We start from the raw sequence: 21903 nt of genomic DNA, 5'->3' as shown, positions 1-21903 counted from the left end.
TGCAGCCGAGAGCAACATTGTTCTAAGGCTGCGATTTATAGACGACGTGTTTGTCATTTGGAGGGGCGATGAGGAAAGCTTTTGCGTGTTTGTCAAGGGTCTGAATGTGAATGACCTGGGACTGCAATTTACTTTCGAATCAAGTGACCGCAGGCTGCCATTTCTAGATGTACTGATCGAAAAAGGGGAGAATGGTCAATTGGGTACAAGTACATATAGAAAACCAACAGTGTCTAACTCCCTCCTGAGATGGGAGTCAAACCATCCATTCCCTCTCAGGAGAGGTATTCCCAAGGGCCAATACTTCCGGACCCGGAGGAATTGCTCGGATCCCCTTATGTACAAGAATCAAGCGGATGATCTTCGAACGCGGTTTCACGAACGTGGGTATTCTGATAATGTATTAAGAGAAGCTTACACCTCGGCATCATCAAGGGATAGGAATGAATTTCTAATCCCATCTGAGAAACAGGAAGAGGGTAACCTGATTAGATTTATCACAAAATACACCAACGGGGCAAGGGACCTAAGAGAGATTCTGCAGCGGCATTGGTCCATCCTGCAGATGGACAATGATCTAAGGGGCATCGTGTCGACATCACCTCAAATTACTTTCAAGAGAGGACGCTGTTGTGAACTATACTTTTTGGCTCCCTCTTGTGGTCACTAGTGATTTGGCACTTGGATTGTCTTTTACCAGGTTTGTGCTCACCTGCTTCGTTAGGCCTGGGGTGTTGCTATTTAAACTTCCTGGATTCTCAGTCCAGTGCCTGGCTTCGTTGTAATCAGTTCACTTCTGTTTGCTCCTGTCTTCAGGTCCTGGTTCTTTGCAAGATAAGCTAAGTCCTGCTTTCGTACTCTTGATCATTTGCATTGTTCATATTTTTGTCCAGCTTGCACAATATGTGATTCCTGTTATTGCTGGAAGCTCTAGGGGGGCTTATATTCTCCCCCCACACCGTCAGTCGGTTTGGGGGTTCTTGGATATTCAGCGTGGATATTTTGCAGGGTTTTTTGCTGACCATATAAGTCTTCTTACTATATTCTGCTATTAGTCAGTGGGCCTCTCTTTGCTAAATCTAGTTCATTCTTACGTTTGTCTTTTCTTCTTACCTCACCGTTATTATTTGTTGGGGGCTTGTATTACTTTGGGGTCTTTTCTCTGGAGGCAAGAGAGGTCTTATTTTCCCTGATAGGGGTAGTTAGTTCTCCGGCTGGCGCGAGACGTCTAGAATCAACGTAGGCACGTTCCCCGGCTGCTGTTAGTGTTTGCGCTAGGATCAGGTATATGGTCAGCCTAGTTACCACTTCCCTATGAGCTGGTATTTATGTTTTGCAGACTTTGCTGTAATCTTTGAGGTCCCCTGCCATTGGGATCATAACAGTAAGCCAGGCCGATAAATAGTTAATGCATTGCTGAAGTGGGATTAAAAGAAAAGAAGTTCTGAGTTTTTTTTTTTTATTTTTTTTCTTCCTCCCCTTTATCTCTGAGTGGCTTGAAGCTTTGCTGCAGACATGAATGTTCAGACCTTGATTACTAGTGTGGATCAGCTTGCTGCACGTGGCAGGGCATCCGGGAATTTTTGGTACCCGAGATTTGGTGGCTAGGTCCTTTTGGTGGCCTTCCTTGTCACGGGATGTGCGGTCATTTGTGCAGTCCTGTGGGACTTGTGCTCGGGCTAAGCCTTGTTGTTCTCGTGCTAGCGGGTTGCTTTTGCCCTTGCCCGTCCCGAAGAGGCCTTGGACGCACATTTCCATGGATTTCATTTCTGATCTTCCGGTGTCTCGGGGAATGTCTGTCATCTGGGTGGTGTGTGATCGTTTTTCCAAGATGGTCCATTTGGTACCCTTGCCTAAGTTGCCTTCCTCTTCCGATCTGGTTCCTTTGTTTTTTCAGAATGTGGTTCGTTTGCACGGCATTCCGGAGAATATCGTGTCCGACAGAGGATCCCAGTTTGTGTCCAGATTCTGGCGATCTTTTTGTGCTAAGATGGGCATTGATTTGTCGTTTTCATCTGCCTTCCATCCTCAGACTAATGGTCAAACGGAGCGAACTAATCAGACACTGGAGGCTTATTTGAGATGTTTTGTTTCTGCGGACCAGGATGATTGGGTGACCTTCTTGCCATTGGCGGAGTTTGCCCTTAATAATCGGGCTAGTTCCGCTACTTTGGTTTCGCCATTCTTCTGCAACTCTGGTTTTCATCCTCGTTTCTCCTCGGGTCATGTTGAGTCTTCTGACTGTCCTGGGGTGGATTCCGTGGTGGATAGGTTGCAGCGGATTTGGAATCATGTGGTGGACAACTTGAAGTTGTCACAGGAGAAGGCTCAGCGCTTTGCCAACTGCCGCCGCGGTGTGGGCCCCCGACTTTGTGTTGGGGATTTGGTTTGGTTGTCTTCTCGGTATGTCCCTCTGAAGGTTTCCTCTCCTAAGTTTAAGCCTCGCTTTATTGGTCCTTATAAAATTTTGGAAGTTCTTAACCCGGTTTCTTTTCGTTTGGATCTTCCGGTGTCGTTTGCCATTCACAACATGTTCCATAGGTCTTTGTTACGGCGGTACGTTGTGCCTGTGGTTCCTGCTGTTGAGCCTCCTGCTCCGGTGTTGGTTGAGGGCGAGTTGGAGTACGTGGTGGAGAAGATCTTGGATTCTTGTCTCTCTAGACGGAGGCTCCAGTATTTGGTCAAATGGAAGGGCTATGGTCAGGAGGATAATTCCTGGGTGGCCGCCTCTGATGTTCATGCGGCCGATTTGGTTCGTGCCTTCCACGCTGCTCATCCTGGTCGCCCTGGTGGTCTTGGTGAGGGTTCGGTGACCCCTCCTTAAAGGGGGGGTACTGTTGTGAACTATACTTTTTGGCTCCCTCTTGTGGTCACTAGTGATTTGGCACTTGGATTGTCTTTTACCAGGTTTGTGCTCACCTGCTTCTTTAGGCCTGGGGTGTTGCTATTTAAACTTCCTGGATTCTCAGTCCAGTGCCTGGCTTCGTTGTAATCAGTTCACTTCTGTTTGCTCCTGTCTTCAGGTCCTGGTTCTTTGCAAGATAAGCTAAGTCCTGCTTTCGTACTCTTGATCATTTGCATTGTTCATATTTTTGTCCAGCTTGCACAATATGTGATTCCTGTTATTGCTGGAAGCTCTAGGGGGGCTGATATTCTCCCCCCACACCGTCAGTCGGTTTGGGGGTTCTTGGATATTCAGCGTGGATATTTTGCAGGGTTTTTTGCTGACCATATAAGTCTTCTTACTATATTCTGCTATTAGTCAGTGGGCCTCTCTTTGCTAAATCTAGTTCATTTTTACGTTTGTCTTTTCTTCTTACCTCACCGTTATTATTTGTTGGGGGCTTGTATTACTTTGGGGTCTTTTCTCTGGAGGCAAGAGAGGTCTTATTTTCCCTGATAGGGGTAGTTAGTTCTCCGGCTGGCGCGAGACGTCTAGAATCAACGTAGGCACGTTCCCCGGCTGCTGTTAGTGTTTGCGCTAAGATCAGGTATATGGTCAGCCTAGTTACCACTTCCCTATGAGCTGGTATTTATGTTTTGCAGACTTTGCTGTAATCTTTGAGGTCCCCTGCCATTGGGATCATAACAGGACGCTCGATAAAAGACAGGGTGGTCCACAGCCATTTTACCCCCCCCCTTCACAGCCCTATAACCCCACCTGGCTAGGTGGTCAAATTAAGGGCTGTAACAGATGTGGAAATTGTAAATACTGTAACTCCATCAGTCGAGGGAAAGAGTTCACAAGCAATGTCACAGGAAAGAACTATGTAATACGCCAGTTCATTAACTGTAAGACTAAAGGAGTAGTCTATAAGATGACTTATACCTGCGGTGCTGAATATGTAGGCAAGACTAGCCGAGAATTGAGAAGGGTGGGAGAGCACCACAGAGATACTATCAACAAGAGGGACACTCCTGTAGCGAACCATATAAATAGACAACATAACGGTGACTTGAGAGGAGTGAGGTTCATGGGGATTGATAAGATTGCCCTACCACAGAGAGGAGGCGACTGGGACAGGCGTATCCTGCAGCAAGAATGTATGTGGATCTTTCGGTTGCAAACTCAGAGCTCAATGGGCCTTAACGAGCAACTTAACTTTTCTTCCTTCTTGTAAGCCTAGGTGCCTAATAGGGACTCTATAACCAGGGAGAGCCGCCGTTGAGTGGGGGCGCCGCTGTGCAGGTCTTAGGGTGCCAACCTCCGTGACAGGCAGGGTTTTAACAGCTAGGGGATGATAGGGTAGGTGTGTAGTATCACCCTTTTCTATACCTTCATGGTCGGGAGGTGGTCCGTCGTGTGCCGTTTGGTCTCCTTTGCCTGATTCCCTTATTTCTCATAGCTCATCATTTTCCTCATGCTAATAGCCATGTCCTGTGAATGGTGTATATTTAGCTTCACAAAAAGATATGTTGCTTTTCATCATGCGTGAGTACACTAAGCTGTAATGAATAACACGTAAAAGGCCGGTAATCCTTGAGGTATGGAAAAAGCAGGGACTGTAAAAACATGCACATCTATTCCTTTGAAAGGACAGCATCTATGGTGATTTACAAATGGTACCCATCTAGATGTTTCTGTATTTTGGGGCAGATCGGATTGATCGCACAATCAGTTTGAATATGCAATACGTCGGTCCCGATCATGTGATCTCGGAACTTTATATGGCGGCTGCGGGTCAGGGCATCCCGGCGTGTGTATCAGCAACTGGAAATGGAGTATGCGCCTTTCAACACTCACCGCCTGTGGCCCGATAACCGGATGCTGTGTGACGTAGGTAAACACATCACACAGCGCGTATTCTGGGAGCCAGAAGTGACTCGCCGGCATCCGGAAGCACGCGGTATGAAGACACATATGGAGTATATTTAAGGCAGGTAAAGAAACTAGTGATTTAGCAATGCTCGTATATGCTGCTGAATGTATGTCGATATCCCCCTGATGAATGTAACAATGAAACGCGTCGGAAGACATAAGCACTAGAAAGGATCAGAGGACGGAATGCTATGATTCATTACCGAATATGAGATCCTGAATACTCTGAGAAGGCACCGCTGAAAGATTCGGTTCCATAGATGAGTATAAAATTTGATTTTGAAAAAGAAATGCCCATTTGAAACATTGATTGAACATATGCCTGTGTACATTAGCCCTGTTCGGTGGGCATATTTGTATTCTGATGGATCCTATGGGTAGGGTATAATGAGATTGGGATTTGCCCTCTCTATGTTATGATGAGCTTGCTGCCGAGTTGTAACACCATATGCGTATAAGTTGATAAGAGTATCGGTCCGCTGATTACACCTATACCAACTGATTGAATGGGACGTATCCCTGTTGGTTTAGTCAGACGCACTTTATTGTGACTGCTGAATATTTATGGAGTATAGTTAATGAGGGATGTTGCCATGTTAATGGAGAGGCACCAAGAAATACCCCATTACAGATATAGGCAGAAATAAGAAGGACCAATATACAATTTTGAGTGGTCTCTATAAGCTGCCATATCCATATACTTTCTCTTCTGGGGGTGGCTTTACTGACTACCTCCAGTTTGAGGCATATGTGTGGTTTATTAAATACTGGCTTTTATCTGCATATTTTTGTTTGCGTTATAAGCACTGGCTCTGTTTGGCACTTGTGGTCACTTTTTCTAGATTTTAGTAAGTAGTATTAAAAGTTAAGTTTTATCAATATATTCTTTAACCAGCTGTGAACACTTTCAAAGTTTTCCCAATTTTTTGGACTGACTGACCTTCATTTCTTAAAGTAATGATGGCCACTCGTTTTTCTTTACTTAGCTGCTTTTTTCTTGCCATAATACAAATTCTAACTGTCTATTCAGTAGCACTATCAGCTGTGTATCCACCAGACTTCTGCTTAACACAACTGATGGTCCCAACCCCATTTATAAGGCAAGAAATCCCACTTATTAAACCTGACAGGGCACACCTGTGAAGTGAAATCCATTCCCGGTGACTACCTCTTGAAGCTCATCAAGAGAATGCCAAGAGTGTGCAAAGCAGTCATCAAAGCAAAAGGTGGCTACTTTGAAGAACTTAGAATATAAGACATATTTTCAGTAGTTTCACACTTTTTTGTTAAGTATAGAATTCCACATGTGTTAATTCATAGTTTTGATGCCTTCAGTGTGAATGTACAATTTTCATAGTCATGAAAATGCAGAAAAATCTTTAAATGAGAAGGTGTGTCCAAACTTTTGGTCTGTACTGTACATGAAATCATTTATACACTACATCCCTGTTTACAGCAATGTTTTTAAAAACTTTTCTACCTGTACTGCTCTATCAAATCCTTACAGATGCCGGGGCCTCGTCAGCGAAGAAATACTACCATGTAGTACTAAACAAACATCAATGTGGAGTGCCATACTATGCTTACCAGCTAAACTAGCATAAATGCCAGTATGCATCACACCTACTAACAAAATACCATAGTACAACACAACTTATCTCCGCAGCAATGCGAAATACCTCAGTACACTACTACAAATACCACTATACGGCACAAAATAATTAGCAAAGAGCACAACACAAATGCCACAGTGAAGCATATAATACTTCCCCAGAGATGGCAAAACCACAGTAAGAAACAAAATATCTCCTTGGCACCACTAAGCAAAAACCACAATGCCACACGAAAAACCTCCCCATTAAACACCTGATATAGCGCCTGAACAGATGCCTTGTATTTTCAGAGAAGAAGGAAACTTAGTATGGATGAAATCACACGTGCGGCTGGTAACATGGCCAAAACTCCACTTAATTGATTGGCTACTGGCAGCACAATTTTGTTTAATAATTGAACGATCTTTGGCCTTCATGGATGGGACCAGTTTTGGCATTGCAGCCAGCCACACTATGTGGCCTCACTGTATTTAGTATGTACTGTATGCACTGTATGTAGTATGTACTGTATGCACTGTATGTAGTATGTACTGCATGTAGTATGTACGGTATGTACTGTATGCACTGTATGTAGTATGCACTGTATGTAGTATGCACTGTATGTAGTATGTACTGTATGCACTGTATGTAGTATGTACTGTATGTAGTATGTACTGTATGCACTGTATGTAGTATGTACTGTATGTAGTATGTACTGTATGCACTGTATGTAGTATGTACTGCATGTAGTATGTACGGTATGTACTGTATGCACTGTATGTAGTATGTACTGTATGTAGTATGTACTGTATGTAGTATGTACTGTATGTAGTATGTGCTGTATGCAGTATGTACTGTATGCACTGTATATAGTATATACTCTATGTAGTATGTACTGTATGTAGTATGTACTGTATGTAGTATGTACTGTTTGTAGTATGTACTGTATGTACTGTATATGCGTGTATGTTTTTTTTTCTTTACATTCAACACATTAGCCGCATGATGGGTCTACTACTGTCCCATCATTGGCTAATATGTGAATCACTGTCACTGTAGCAGGCATAGCCGGATGGGACTTGTAGTCCCATCAGAAGATGCCTGCACACACACCCAAAGACCCCCCCAGACAGCCCGCAGACCCCCCTGGACAGCCCGCAGACCCCCCGCCCCTGGCGCTCAGCCAATGAGTGGTGCCACACGGCTCGGCACGGAATTCAAATCCCCCGCCCCGCCGGCTGAGCCAATGAGCGGTGCCACGCGGGATTTGAATCCCCCGCCAAAGATTTGCGGCACCGCTCATTGGCTGAGCTGTTCGCCGGCTGAGCCAATGATTGGTGCCGCGCGGGATTTGAATCCCCCGCCAAGCCTCAGCCAGCGGGCGGCCCAGCCAATGAGCGGGATTCAAATTCCCTGCCGCTCATTGGCTGAGGCCAGGGGCGCTCAGCCAATGAGCGGTGCCACGCGGCTTGACGGGGATATGAATCCCAGCCATCATATCGGAATACCCATAACTTGGGTGTTCCAATATGGCAGTCGGCGTAGTTTCGATGCGAGCAGGCGCTCATCTCCCAGCTGCATCGCCACTGACCTCCCTGCGGTGGGAGATGAGCAGCAGCTAAGGGCGCTCAGCTGTTTTTGTCACAGCTTCCGTCCGCGGTGGATTGTGGGATAGCAACACAATCGCCGGAAGATGTGACAGAGCTGATTGGCAATTATATATTAGATAAAAACACAGTTATACTCACCTTATGCCCATTCAATTGAAGCCCTTGTCCCTTGTACATTTTGAATAAATGTTAAAAGCGATTTGATAGATCAATATGGATGGAATAAGAAGAAGAATTAGAGGTCCCTAAACAGGGCAACAACAATCTAAACACAATCCCATATATGTCTAAGAGGAGAAAAAAATACACATTCACAGGCGCACAACTATGCGTACTGAATAAAACACTTCTGAATCTCACACCTTTGATTGCAAAATAAAGCAGACTCCCTTCATCTCTGCAGCTGTATATATATCCTCTCATAAAGAAAGATGGTGAAAGAAGTGGAACAGACTTCGAACAAGGCTGTCAAGATCAAAAGCAAAGACATGATTGCAGTAGTATCAAATACATGAGCCAGCAAGGTGCTTCATCATCACAAAAGTGAATGTGCCCCTTTGTACACAAAAATCTCTTGTGTTACTGTGGAATATCAAAAGATGACATCCAAGGGGGCCAGGCAGTGAGACCACCACTGACTGACAGAACCATGGGACAATATCAGAGTACCTAGTATATGTAATTCTTCTAAGAAGTAGAAGTTTGTAGTCTGTTGCTAAGTAAAAGAGAATCAACACTTATCATCTATCAATACAAAAGGTTGCAAGTGTCTACTTGCTGTATGTCCATCTGGATGAAGGGCAGTTAAACATGTCTATTATTTCCATTCAAAGCCTAAGGGATGAAAGTGATTTAGGGTATGTGCACCCAACTGAAAATGGCTTAAAAATGCTAAAAAGAAAGAACATAAGCACAACAATGTAAAATCAACTTGCTGTGCATATGGTCATTCTTTCTGTGCTTCTCTTAACTGCTTTAGCGTTGAACAGCTGTGAAACGACTAACTAAAGTGAACTGATTATTCTTCAGGAGGATTCCATTTGGAAGATACACAAGAGTTAAAATAATTCCTTGACATAAAAAACCTTCATTAAAATGCCCCAAAATACACTTTAGGTCAAATCACACCTGTCACGCTGGTGTACTGTGAACCCATTGAGCTACAGGCCAGGCTTATCCTGGAGGGGCGCAACTAAGCGGCTACCTGGTCTCCACTAGAGCCTCTGATGGTGAGGTTAGGTTTGAGCTGTAGGTAGTCACCATGTACCATTCCAGGTACAGGATTAGGTTCTTACATAGTTACATAGGTTAAAAAAGACCTAGGTCTATGAAGTTCAACCAATTGTACATTTTGTTACTAAATTAACTATAACCTACAATGGTATGTGAACTGAGGAAATCATCCAGGCCTTTTTTCTAAAAACTGTTATTGTGTCTGCTATTACTACCTCTTGTGATAGGGCATTCTGTATTCTAACTGTTCTAACTGTAAAGAACCCTTTTCTATTTAGCTGCCAGAATAGCTTTATTTCCACCCATAATGAGTGCACTTTGGTGCTAAGAAATCGTAAATAGGTTCTAGCAGAGCGGGTTCAGGATAACAAGACAAATTCTGGCACAAGGTAGCAGAACATGTTCAGAAACAGGGTCCTGAAACCAAACTAGTGAATATAAGACTAAATAGGTACTGAAGTTGCTCAGGCACCACCCTACCTAATGCCTCCTAGCTATAGGTGTTACAGTACCCTTCTTCACATGCCCCCTCCTCTCCAAACCCGAAAGGAATCTCTTCGGGAGAAGTGGGACATGAATATTCTCCTTGGGCTCCCATTATCACTCTTCGGGACCAAATCCTTTCCAATTCACCAGGAAAAAAGTTTTACCCTTCACCTTCTTCATGGCCAAGATGTTCTTCACCTTAAAGACATCCTCAGAGCAGGCTGATGCAGTCATGGAATCAGTATCACAGAAGAAATAGCTCAAGACTGGCTTGAGGAGAGATATGTGGAATTAGGCACGCGCAACGAGGCAGGAAGCTTCAATTTGTAGGACACGGTGCTGATTTGAATGACAACCTTGAAACTATCGATAAGCAAGGACGCCGCTTGTAAGAAGGGACCTTGAGATGGATGTATCTCCAGGGGAGCATAACTTTATCCCCTGGACGAAAACATGTTGGATCCATTAATCTTTTTTCAGCAAGCCTTTCCATTTGTTTGGATGACTTCTCAAGAGTGGTTTTGGTGCCCTCCCAGATCTTGGAGAAATGTTTAGTGAGAATATCGGCTACAGGGATGCCAGAAGCTACTGACACTGGGAGAAGAATACTAGGTTGTTGACCACAGACAATGAAGAATTGTGACTTCGCAGAGGCCTCTCATACATGATTATTATAGGAGAATTCCTCCCAAGGCAAAAGGTTGACCAAGTCATTGTGGTGCACATTCGTGAAATGCTGCTGAAAATTAGACAGGATTTGACTGTTCGATTGAGGATGGTTTGAAGAGAAGTCCAAAGCCACATTCAAACGTTTAAAATTGGCCCTTCAGAATTTGGATGTGAACTGGACGACACTATTGGACACAATGTGAAGAGGAAACTCGTGAAGGTGGAAGATGTGCTGAATAAACTTCTCAGCGAGCCCGGAAGCGGACGGAAGACCAGTCAATGGGGTAAAGTGATCCATCTTCGACAAGCGGTCTACCACCACTCACATGACAAAGAATCCAGAGGACATAAGGAGATCCAGAATAAAGTTCATGGTAATGTAATGCCAGGGAGCAGAAGGCACAGTGAGTGGTAAAAGTCATCTGGACAAAGGATGCTTAAGAGTCTTGTTACAAGCACAGGAAGGACAGGCTGAAACAAATTCCACAAAATCTTTATGCATAGTTTGCAACTTATCTTTCGTCTTTATTGGTGGCTAAGTCTTTCTCTGCCTGGCATGACCAGCCAACTTTGAAGAGTGCCCCCACAGCACAACTTGCTTCCTATTCGATTCTGATACTAAAGTATTCCCGGGCGGAATCTGAGATAAGTTTACCGGAGCCACAGTAACCGTTTTGGTACACTCAATGATAAGTTTGGGTTCCTCCTCTTGGTTGGTGGGTAGAAAGGACCTAGAAAGTGCATCCGCCTTGACGTTATTTTTGGCTGACCGAAAATGTAGGACAAAGTCAAAGCGGGCAAAGAACAGCAACCACCTAGCATGGAGCGAATTCAGTCTTTGTGCGCAGGTAAGCCAAGTTCTTATAGACTAAAATGGAAAAACAAATGGGTTATTTAGTACTGCTGTAGATGAAGGGATAAAAGATACCAATATATGCAGGTCCGATGTAGTCCAGGGAATCCGATGTAGTCCAGGGAATACGTAGTTCACAAATTCATTTTTTCATTCAAAAATGAATGAAAAAGATAAACATATGCAGCATTGCCGCATCTGTAAAAGTCTGAATTTTCAAAGTATAAAATTATTTAACTCATAAGGAAAACATCATATTGAGAGAAAAGCAATATGCCAAAATAGCAGTGTTTTAGACACAACTTTCTCAAACAAGGCAATAAAAGATCAAAAGGTCGTATGTACCCCAAAATAGTAACACTAAAATGACAGCTTACCCCACAGAAAAATAAAAAATATATGGGTCTTGGATAAAAATGGACAGAAACCACATTATTAAAATTTGTGAGTGTGTGTGTGTGTATATACACTGCTCAAAACAATAAAGGGAACACTTGAACAACAGAATATAACTCCGAGTAAATCAAACTTCTGTGAAATCAAACTGTATACTTAGGAAGCAACACTGTTTGACCATCAATTTCACATGCTGTTGTGCAAATGGAATAGACAACAGATGGAAATTATTGGCAATTATCAAGACACACTCAATAAAGGATGAAACCATGAAAAAAATGCGGCAGCACTCACCAGGAAGTGTGGTCCAATCTTTTATTGAAGCATATTCATAGCCGCGTCTTCACGGCTCGGGGGAGTGCAGGAGAGAGGTGAGCAGGAGTGACGACGATCGTTTCGCACTGAAGCAGCGCTTCAAGCGCTGCTTCAGCGCGAAACGATCGTCGTCACTCCTGCTCACCTCCTCTCTCCTGCACTCCCCCGAGCCGTGAAGACGCGGCTATGAATATGCTTCAATAAAAGATTGGACCACACTTCCCGGTGAGTGGTGCCGCATTTTTTTCTTGGTTTCATTCATTGTTCCACTGTTTCCATGCGAGCACCTCCAGTTCTGACGTCGGACTCTCCGTTCACATTACATGTGAACCACGGTTCACTCCAGGGAAGCTAGGCTGTGCAGCACCATTTTTTTCTTTTTTCTTGATATTGATCACACTCAATAAAGGAGTGGTTCTGCAGGTGGGGACCACAGACCACATCTCAATACCAATGCTTTCTTTGATGTTTTGGTCACTTTTGAATGTTGGTTGTGCTTTCACACTCGTGGTAGCATGAGACAGACTCTACAACCCACACAAGTGGCTCAGGTAGTGCAGCTCATCCAGGATGGTACATCAATGTGAGCTGTGGCAAGCAGATTTGCTGTGTCTGTTAGCGTAGTGTCCAGAGGCTGGAGGCGCAAATAGGAGACAGGCCAGTACATCAGGAGACGTAGAAGGGCCGTAGGAGGGCAACAACCCAGCAGCAGGACTGCTACCTCAGCCTTTGTGCAAGGAGGAACAGGAGGAGCACTGCCAGAGCCCTGCAAAATAACCTCCAGCAGGCCACAAATGTGCATGTTTCTGCACAAACGGTTATAAACCGACTCCATGAGGATGGTCTGAGTGCCCGACATCCACAGATGGGGGTTGTGCTCAGAGTCCAACACCGTGCAGGACGCTTGGCATTTGCCACAGAACACCAGGATTGGCAAATTCGCCACTGGTGCCCTGTGCTCTTCACAGATGAAAGCAGGTTCACACTGAGCACATGTGACAGATGTGACAGAGTCTGGAGACGCCGTGGAGAGCGATCTGCTGCCTGCAACATCCTTCAGCATGACCGGTTTGGCAGTGGCTCAGTAATGGTGTGGGGTGGCATTCCTTTGGAGGGCCGTACAGCCCTCCATGTGCTCGCCAGAGGTAGCCTGACTGCCATTAGGTACCGAGATGAGATCCTCAGACCCCTTGTGAGACCATATGCTGGTGCGGTTGGCCCTGGGTTCCTCCTAATGCAGGACAACGCCAGACCTCATGTGGCTGGAGTGTGTCAGCAGTTCCTGCAAGATGAAGGCATTGAAGATATCGACTGGCCCGCCTGTTCCCCAGACCTGAATCTGAGTGTACACATCTGGGACATCATGTCTCGCACCATCCACCAATGTAACATTGCACCAGACTGTCCAGGAGTTGGCGGATGCTTTAGTCCAGATCTGGGAGATCCCTCAGGAGCATGCCCAGGCGTTGTAGGGAGGTCATACAGGCACGTGGAGGCCACACACTACTGAGCATCATTGCCTTGTCTTGAGGCATTTCCACTGAAGTTGGATCAGCCTGTAACTTAATTTTCCACTTTGATTTTGAGCATCATTCCAACTCCAGACCTCCGTGGGATATTAGTTGTGATTTACGTTGATCATTTTTAGGTTTTATTGTTCTCAACACATTCCACTATGTAATGAATAAATATTTACAACTGGAATATTTCATTCAGTGATATCTAGGATGTGGTATTTTAGTGTTCCCTTTATTTTTTTGAGCAGTGTAGATATATCAGACATACATAATAGAACATATAGCATTTACCAAGCATATGAGGAGTACCAGCACTTTCGGGGCATAGAAGCAGGTGTAAGGCTAGCAGGGTATACACCGTCCTTTGTACCCCCTTACATAATTGCAGACTTAAAATGTATTGGAGAGTGGGAGAGGCGGTGATAAGGTGCATAGGACCCTTTATAATGAATTGAAAGGTGGGAGAAGACTCTGTCAGGGACTTTTAATGAATTGGGAGGTGGCGGATGATGCTCAATACCTGGTTATGTATTCTCCCACCCCCAATTCATTATGATGCTATCAAGTACTTATAATGAAAGGGGGGGAAACAGGACAGGGACTACGGCTATGTGCACGTGTTCAGGATTTGCAGGAGAAAATTTTGCTGCATGTCCTAATGTGTTGGCAGGAAGGACGCTGCGTAAAACACATTTATTTTTTTGGCAACAGTTTTTACATGCTTTTGTTACATATTTTCCCCCATTAGTATGGGTGAAATAAGTTGCAAGAATTGACATTATGAAGATTGAATTTTCTGCAAATCTGCAAAGAAAAAATAAGCAATGTGTGCATGAGACTTCAGGGATCTCATTCACTTTGCTCGTACTGTAAAACCTTGCACATTTTCCCTGTGCACATAGCCTTACAGTTAATTGCGGAGAGTCAGAGACTGAATAATTTATAATATTGGGCAACAGAGAATGTAGTTAATGAGGGGAACAGTGCTGCTAATCACTTTATATTTGTAATGGTGTTGTACATATCTGTATTCAGGGGGTGACACAAGTATGTATATAATGTATGTGACCTTGTTATTTTCGGGGCTGTGACTATCTTTGTGACAAGACGAGTCGTGGCTGGGAGATTTTTGACATAAAGGCCTGACTGTTATGGACCTGGTGGTTAGGAGCACCCGGAATGACCTGATGATTAAACTACGAATAGGGACAAGCTCTGGGGAAGTGGGAACTCTGCTGACCGCAAACCCTACTCCTATCAAACACACTAGAAATAGCCGTGGAGCGTACCTATCTCTCCCTAGACGCCTCTTCACAGCCTAAGAGCTAACTACCCCTAGCACAAAAAACTACAAAAACCACGCAGAGTATGCAAAAAGACCTCCACACCGAAGGTGCAACTCTGCGCCCCCAGAGCTTCCAGCTAGCAAGGAAATATCATGATAGCAAGCTGGACTAGAATTTAGCAGTACTAAGAAATATATTCAGGCAGCAGTAACAACAAATGAACTCGCAGGGACTTAGCTTCTGCTGGAGTAGACAGGTCATCAGAGAAGTCCAAGAGAGATCTGAACCAATACTGAGACATTGACAGCTGGCATGAAGTAACGATCTGAGTGGAGTTAAATAGGGAAGCCAGCATAGCAATAAACGAGGGCAGCTGAACAAGCCAACCTCAAGGACCAGCAGTTCCACTCAAGGCCACCAGAGGGAGTCCAAGGACAGAACTCACCAAAGTACCATTCATGACCACAGGAGGGAGTCCGAGAACGGACACAACACCTGACCATATGAAGAAACAACAGAAAACGACTCTAATCAGATGAGACGTCAGCGGTAAGTTCCTGGATGTACCGTATATACTCAAGTATAAGCCGAGGCACCTACTTTTGCCACGGAAAACTGGGTAAGCTTATTGACTCGTGTATAAGCCTGGTATGCATTGTCCCGTCATCCCTGTCCAGCTATGCATGTTTCCCCCCCGTCCTGTCCTGCTATGCGTGGCTCCCCGTCCTGATATGTGGCTCCCCCTGTCCTGGTATGCGTAGCTCCCCCTGTCCTGTGGCTTCCCGACCTGTCCTGCTATGCGTGGCTCCCCCTGTCCTGTACTGCTATGCGTGGCTCCCCCCATCCTGGTATGTGGCTCCCCCTGTCCTTTCCTGATATGTGGCTCCCCCTGTCTTGTCCTGTGGCTCCCCCTGTCCTTTCCTGGTGTGGCTCCCCCTGTTATGACCCCAATGGCAGAGGGTCTCAGGAATTTCTACCAAGTCTGCAAACACAAAAAACCAGCTCATAGGGCAGTGGTAACTGGGCTGACCATATATCTAATCCTAGCACCACAAATAGAAGTAGCCGGGGAACGTGCCTACGTTGGTTCTAGACGTCTCGCGCCAGCCGGAGAACTAACTAACCCTAGAAGGGAAAAGAAAGACCTTTCTTGCCTCCAGAGAAAAGACCCCAAAAGTTGGATACAAGCCCCCAACAAATAATAACGGTGAGGTAAGAGGAAAAGACAAACATAAGAATGAGCTAGGTATTTAGCAAAGAGAGGCCCACTAGCTAATAGCAGAATATAGTAAGATGACTTATATGGTCAACAAAAAACCCTATTAAAATATCCACGCTGGATATTCAAGAACCCCCGAACCGTCTAACGGCCCGGGGGGAGAACACCAGCCCCCTAGAGCTTCCAGCAAGGTCAGAAATCACATTTAGTACAAGCTGGACAAAAATAGTAGCAAAGCAAGTAACTCAAAAAACAAAGAAGCAAGACTTAGCTTAATTTTGCAAGAGCCAGGACCAGCAGACAGGAGCAACAGAAGGATCTGATTACAACGATGCCAGGCACTGGACTAAGGATCCAGGAAGTTAATATAGCGACACCCCTGGACTAACGACCCAGGTGAGTGCCAAACAAAAAAAAGACAATCCCAGAGTCATACCACTAGTGACCACAAGAGGGAGCCAAAAACTCTAATTCACAACATCCCCCGTCCTGTACTGCTATGCGTGGCTCCCCCTGTCCTGGTATGTGGCTCCCCCTGTGCTGTACTGCTATGCGTGGCTCCCCCCGTCCTGGTATGTGGCTCCCACTGTCCTGGTATGTGGCTCCCCCTGTCCTTTCCTGATATGTGGCTCCCCCTGTCTTGTCCAGTGGCTCCCCATGTCCTTTCCTGGTGTGGCTCCCCCTGTCCTGGTATGTGTGGCTCCCCCTGTCCTGGTATATGGCTCTCCCTGTCTTGTCCTGTGGCTCCCCCTGTCCTTTCCTGGTGTGGCTCTCCCTGTCCTGGTATGTGGCTCCCCCTGTCCTGGTATATGGCTCCCCCTGTCTTGTCCTGTGGCTCTCCCTGTCCTTTCCTGGTGTGGCTCCCCCTGTCCTTTCCTGGTGTGGCTCCCCCTGTCCTGTCATGTGGCTCCCCCTGTCCTTTCCTGGTATGTGGCTCCGTCTCCGCAAGAGAAATATCACAGTCCAATGTATAGGATGCAGTGATTCCGCACGGTTCAATGAACACAAGCAGAATCACCGCTCGTACAACGGGGGGCGGCGCTTTGGATGGAGCTGCGTTCAAAGCACTGCCAATACTGAAGGTGGAAACATTCCCTTATTCTACATTTTCACATTTGTGTGATATGCCTCTGTGCTTCCAGATTTTATCGTGTGGTACAGAGACTCCTAGAGTTATATTGGTCCAGTCACACATACATGACAATCCCGGATCTGAGAATGCTTTGTTCTGATCCGATTTTGAGGATCAGCATAGGACATGCTCAATGTGTCTGAAAAGGCGGGCAGCACACTGACACTGCACTTGTATACAGGAATGTAGCCTTATTATGTATAGCACAGCCCCTTAGTATGTAATGTACTCTTATTATGTATAGCACAGTCCTTTAGTATATAGTGTACTCACTTATTATGTATAACAGTCTCTCAGTATATAGTATACTCACTTATTATGTATAACAGTCCCTCAGTATATAGTATAGTCACTTATTATGTATAGCACAGCCTCTTAGTATATAGTGTACTCACTTATTATGTACAACACAGTCTCTTAGGCTGGTTTCACACTTGCGTTAGGCAGAGCTGAGGAGGGCTGCGTAGTTCCTCCGTTAAGCCCCGCCCACTGCCGCACCTCTTCCATTTAGCTCCGTCTACGTCGGTATGCGTCCTGCGTACCTATCTTTAACATTGGGTATGCAGGCCATGTGAATGTATGAGGATGCCTCCGCATTTGTCGTTTTGACGTTGCGCTGAACGCAACATGTTGCATTTTGTTGCGGTTGGCGCAGTGTCAAAACGATGCATGCAGAAGCATTCGCATACATTCGCATGGCCTGCATACCCAATGTTAAAGATAGGTACGCAGGACGCATACCGACGTAGGTGGAGCTGAATGGAAGAGGTGTGGCAGTGGGCGGGGCTTAACGGAGGAACTACGCAGCCCTGCCCAACACAAGTGTGAAACCAGCCTAAGTATATAGTGTACTGAATTATGTATACCACAGTCCCTTAGTATATAGTGTAGTCACTTATTATGTATAGCGCCATCCTTACATAGTTTCCTCTTTTATTATGTATAACACTGTCCCTTATTATGTACCATCCTCTCTAGTTATATATGGTGCCGTGCCTTAATATATAGCTTCCCCTGCTGTTATCTACAGCACTGTCTCTTACAAAGATTATTCTGGTTGTTTTTGTTATTCACAGCGCCCTCTATTATTACATAGTCCTCTCCCTTGTTAGAATATGAAATGACTGCTGATGAAGCAGTCTGTGATCTGACGACCAGTCCATCAGCTCCTTAGAAAAGAAGCTTTCCCATGCTCCATCATCTGTCTTTACATTATATATCTAACAAGAGAGGACGGTATGTAATAAAGACAGGGCCAGGGGCGTAACTACCGCGGTCGCAGCGGTCGCCATTGCGACCGGGCCCCGCAGGTCAGGGGCCCCGGGTTGGCAGGTCAGTGCAGGGCCGGACTGGGTATCGGGCACTTCTGGCAAATGCCAGAAGAGCCGGTGCCAGTAGTGGGCCGCTGCACTGTTCCCCCCCGCCCCCCGCCAGTGCCGCCGCATTTAGCTATACCGGTGTCTATGACACCGGTATAGTTCAATGCAATGATGGAGGAGAGAGCGTCTGCTGACGCCCCCTCTCCCATCATTTCCCGCTCTGCCTCTGACAGTACACTGCGGGTGCGCGATGACGTCATATCATCGCGCACCTGCAGTGTCCTGGGCAGACTGCAGCCGCCGGGAGCAGCGCGGGCAAAAGGAAAGGTGAGGAGAGTTTTTTTTCTTCTTTTTAACTGGACTGTGGGGCCATTATCGGGGGGGGGGGGGGGGGAGATGAGATGTGCGGGCTCTGCTGTATATATCCCTGTGCGGGCTGTGCTCTATATACCCCTGTGCAGGCTGTGCTCTATATACCCCTGTGCGGGCTGTGCTCTATATACCCCTGTGCGGGCTCTGCTGTATATACCCCTGTGCGGGCTGTGCTCTATATACCCCTGTGCGGGCTCTGCTGTATATATCCCTGTGCGGGCTCTGCTGTATATATCCCTGTGCGGGCTGTCATGGTTCCCAATGGCAAGGGAACGTCAGAGAACTTAAATAAGAGACTAGCTCTTGGGTGATGGAATCTCGAGCTGACCGTGAGCTAAACCTACCACACAACTAACAGTGGCCGGGTGACGTACCTACGTTTTATCCCTAGACGCCCAGCGCCAGCCGGAGAACTAACTAACCCTAATAGAGGAAAAAACAGACCTGGCTTACCTCTAGGGAAATTCCCCCAAAAAGGAGACAGAAGCCCCCCACATATATTGACGGTGAGTTCAGAGGAAAAGACATACGCAGTATGAAGGTAGGTTCAGCAAAGCGAGGTCCGCTTACTAGATAGTAAGAAGATACAATAGGGAACTTCACGGTCAGCTGAAAACCCTATCAAAATACCATCCAGAAATTACTTTAAGACTCATGTGTCAACTCATGACACCGGAGTGGTAATTTCGGCCCACAAGAGCTTCCAGCTACAGAAACATAACATAACTGTGAACTGGAACAAAAATGCAAACAAACTTAGGACTAAGAGTCCAACTTAGCTGATAGTAGTTTAGAAGCAGGAACATGCAACAGAAAGGCTCTGGTTACATTGATGGCCGGCACTAGAATAACTGAGCAGCAAGGCTAAATAGGATACTCCCAAATCCTGATGGAAACAGGTGAACAGAGAAAGTGAAGCACACAAGTCCAGTACCACCAGCGACCACCGGGGGAGCCCAAAAACCAAATTCACAACAGCGGGCTCTGCTGTATATATCCCTGTGCGGGCTGTGCTCTATATATCCCTGTGCGGGCTGTGCTGTATATATCCCTGTGCGGGCTGTGCTCTATATACCCCTGTGCGGGCTCTGCTGTATATATCCCTGTGCGGGCTGTGCTGTATATATCCCTGTGCGGGCTGTGCTGTATATACCCCTGTGCGGGCTGTGCTGTATATACCACTGTGCGGGCTCTGCTGTATATACCCCTGTGCGGGCTGTGCTCTATATACCACTGTGCGGGCTGTGCTCTATATACCCCTGTGCGGGCTCTGCTGTATATATCCCTGTGCGGGCTCTGCTGTATATATCCCTGTGCTGGATATACCACTGTGCAGGCTGTGCTGGATATACCACTGTGCGGGCTGTGCTGGATATACCACTGTGCGGGCTGTGCTGGATATACCACTGTGCTGGCTGTGCTGGATATACTGCTGTGCTTGATATACCACTGTGCGGGCTGTGCTGGATATACCACTGTGCGGGCTGTGCTGTATATACCACTGTGCGGGCTGTGCTGGATATACCACTGTGCGGGCTGTGCTGGATATACCACTGTGCTGGATATACCACTGTGCAGGCTGTGCTGGATATACCACTGTGCGGGCTGTGCTGGATATACCACTGTGCGGGCTGTGCTGGATATACCACTGTGCGGGCTGTGCTGTATATACCACTGTGCGGGCTGTGCTGTATATACCACTGTGCTGTATATACCCCTGTGCGGGCTGTGCTGTATATACCACTGTGCGGGCTCTGCTGTATATACCCCTGTGCGGGCTGTGCTGTATATACCCCTGTGCGGGCTGTGCTCTATATACCACTGTGCGGGCTGTGCTCTATATACCCCTGTGCGGGCTCTGCTGTATATATCACTGTGCGGGCTCTGCTGTATATATCCCTGTGCTGGATATACCACTGTGCAGGCTGTGCTGGATATACCACTGTGCAGGCTGTGCTGGATATACCACTGTGCGGGCTGTGCTGTATATACCACTGTGCTGGATATACCACTGTGCGGGCTGTGCTGTATATACCCCTGTGCGGGCTGTGCTGTATATACCACTGTGCGGGCTGTGCTGGATATACCACTGTGCGGGCTGTGCTGTATATATCCCTGTGCGGGCTGTGCTGGATATACCACTGTGCGGGCTGTGCTGGATATACCACTGTGCGGGCTGTGCTGGATATACCCCTGTGCGGGCTGTGCTGGATATACCACTGTGCGGGCTGTGCTGGATATACCACTGTGCGGGCTGTGCTGTATATACCACTGTGCTGGATATACCACTGTGCGGGCTGTGCTGTATATACCCCTGTGCGGGCTGTGCTGGATATACCACTGTGCGGGCTGTGCTGGATATACCACTGTGCGGGCTGTGCTGTATATACCACTGTGCTGGATATACCACTGTGCGGGCTGTGCTGTATATACCCCTGTGCGGGCTGTGCTGGATATACCACTGTGCGGGCTGTGCTGTATATACCACTGTGCTGGATATACCACTGTGCGGGCTGTGCTGGATATACCACTGTGCGGGCTGTGGTGTATATACCACTGTGCTGGATATACCACTGTGCGGGCTGTGCTGGATATACCACTGTGCGGGCTGTGCTGGATATACTACTGTGCGGGCTGTGCTGGATATACCACTGTGCGGGCTGTGCTGTATATACCACTGTGCTGGATATACCACTGTGCGGGCTGTGCTGTATATACCACTGTGCGGGCTGTGCTGGATATACCACTGTGCGGGCTGTGCTGTATATACCACTGTGCGGGCTGTGCTGTATATACCACTGTGCGGGCTGTGCTGTATATACCACTGTGCGGGCTGTGCTGGATATACCACTGTGCGGGCTGTGGTGTATATACCACTGTGCTGGATATACCACTGTGCGGGCTGTGCTGGATATACCACTGTGCGGGCTGTGCTGGATATACCACTGTGCGGGCTGTGCTGGATATACCACTGTGCGGGCTGTGCTGTATATACCACTGTGCTGGATATACCACTGTGCGGGCTGTGCTGTATATACCCCTGTGCGGGCTGTGCTGGATATACCACTGTGCGGGCTGTGCTGTA

This window comes from Ranitomeya variabilis, chromosome 6, assembly GCF_051348905.1.
Source record: "Ranitomeya variabilis isolate aRanVar5 chromosome 6, aRanVar5.hap1, whole genome shotgun sequence".
In the NCBI taxonomy this organism is placed as follows: Eukaryota; Metazoa; Chordata; class Amphibia; order Anura; family Dendrobatidae; genus Ranitomeya; species Ranitomeya variabilis.
Note: the sequence above shows the minus strand (reverse complement) of the source record.